Here is a 2,236-nt window from a genome sequence, read left to right as displayed (position 1 = left end):
CCTTGAGTCGAAAGTTGAAACCAAATATATTACAAGGTTATAGCATTTTATTACACGTCACACAAGGTAAACAGAAATGGTGTGTTGGTGTAGAGAGAAGTAAAAACGACAATATGAATCTGCTTGACATGTAAGAGCATGTTTCCATATAAACTTTAGACGGAAACTGGATCTTCTTGGGACAAAGTGAAAGCTGAAATGTAATTACGTAGAAATAATAGCAGACTTTAACGAACGTGACTGACTTACAAATGAGAGTAATTAAGTCTGGAATTGGTATTTAAGATTAAGTACATTATTCTGTACTATATACACGTAACTTCCTTCTGTGGGGATTTCCCTTTTCTTTTTTAAGATTGTAGAACTTCAATGTTATTGAGTTTCAATAGTTCGGTCCAAAAGAAAATAAAGTCAAGAAGCTTCTGGTTCATATCCTTACCGTCTACAGTCAGCTGTGTTAATCACCCGTTCATTGTAGTTTTAAATAAGTACCATATGGAGGTGTGTGGAAGGGGTATGATTTAGTGGCTTGGGGTATTGTGCTCACGGTTGTACGATCGTGGTTTCGATTCCCAGGTTGGGTACTGCGTTGTGTTCTTGAGCAAAGCACTCCATTTCACATTGCTCCAGTTTACTCAGCTAAGAGCGAGCACCCCTGCAACAGGCAAGCGCCCCGTTTAGGTCTGACGTTGTGATCTTTGTTACTTAAATGCAATAGCTTGGTTGGACGGTGGGTACAGTAATGTAAATTGCGAGTTTATCATGCGTGCAGACCCTATTTCACCAAATTAGAACTTTTTGTTCACGTGATGAATTCTAGAATCTTCTTTCAACGAAGACCTTAACTGCAAAGACTTTTAGTGTTGAATCGGTCTCGGGTAAATTTTCTCTCTCAAATTTTCTTTTACAGCCTCATATTCAAACCAACAAGCCAATGCGATTCTTCTAATAGTCATTTTCACAGCTTTATACTCAACGCGGCCATACGTAATTGCAGCAATGTGAAAACCCAACTTAATTATCAATTACCTGTCGAAGAGCTCCGGCACCTCAAAACACGATGTTCCTGTAAGATTAACTCTGTATTTTCATGAAGCCTTTGATATGCCATGGCCTACTTCTTGTTAATGGGCTAACAAGATTTGGATTCTAAGCTTCGCTGCGTCGCAACAATGCCATGGAAACCAAGTAACTGGTTCTAGGAGTTTTGAGATTCAAGACACTGTTTACTTACCATGTTGAGGTATAATTCTTTATTAATGACTCAATCATTGAATGCGGAAAATGACTAATTACACAGGTTTTTCTAAAAATTGTATTAAATCACTCAAGTTTTTTTAAAAGAATACAATTTTCAAAATCCATAAATATTTTAGTAATTCTATATGAGAATATCTTTTTACATCATTTTACACCATTTTAAACCTTTTTTTTTTTACTTGTTTTTGTCATTAGACTGCGGCCATGCTGGGGCACCGCTTTGAACGATTTTAGTCGAACAAATCAACTACAGTGCTTTTTTCTTCAACGCCCCATTGGAACTTTCCATCGCCCCCAGGGGATCAATACCACTGCTCTAGACCATTATTGAAGGAAATGCTGGACATACATGACTGTCCCAAATTACATAGAGGTTGACAACCTTCAAGATGGTGCCCTAGCATATACGCAGCCCATGAATGTAGAAGTTCCAAGATAAGAGAGACGGGAACACAACATCGAACCATTAAACACTGTATAATTATTGTATAGATTATTTTTAATTCAATCGAAAAACACAAACACAAAATACTGCATATACTTAAGGTCCACAGAGTTGTGGCTGGATAGGCAGTGTAAATACACGATAAAAATAAGACAAGTGAAATAATAATAATAATAATAATAAACAAATGTAATATGTATGTGAGTGTGTGTAATGTGTTTGTATATTTATATATATACATATATATACATACATACACATATATATATATATATATATATATATACATACGCATACATACATACATACATACATACATATATAAACACATATATAGACAATCAAAATAAGCAACAGGATATCCAGAGGTAATGCAGTACAATCGTTTCAAGCGACACCATTTAATTAAACAATGCAACCATTACATCAATTTAAATGCAGAGCAATCCTCAGTTGCATAAATACATAGACACTTCTCTTTGTTCCTTGACCTTAGATTTTGATGGACAAAGTTTTGATAAACATGACTAT

The sequence above is a fragment of the Octopus bimaculoides genome, chromosome 23 (assembly GCF_001194135.2).
Source record: "Octopus bimaculoides isolate UCB-OBI-ISO-001 chromosome 23, ASM119413v2, whole genome shotgun sequence".
Classification (NCBI taxonomy): domain Eukaryota; kingdom Metazoa; phylum Mollusca; class Cephalopoda; order Octopoda; family Octopodidae; genus Octopus; species Octopus bimaculoides.
Note: the sequence above shows the minus strand (reverse complement) of the source record.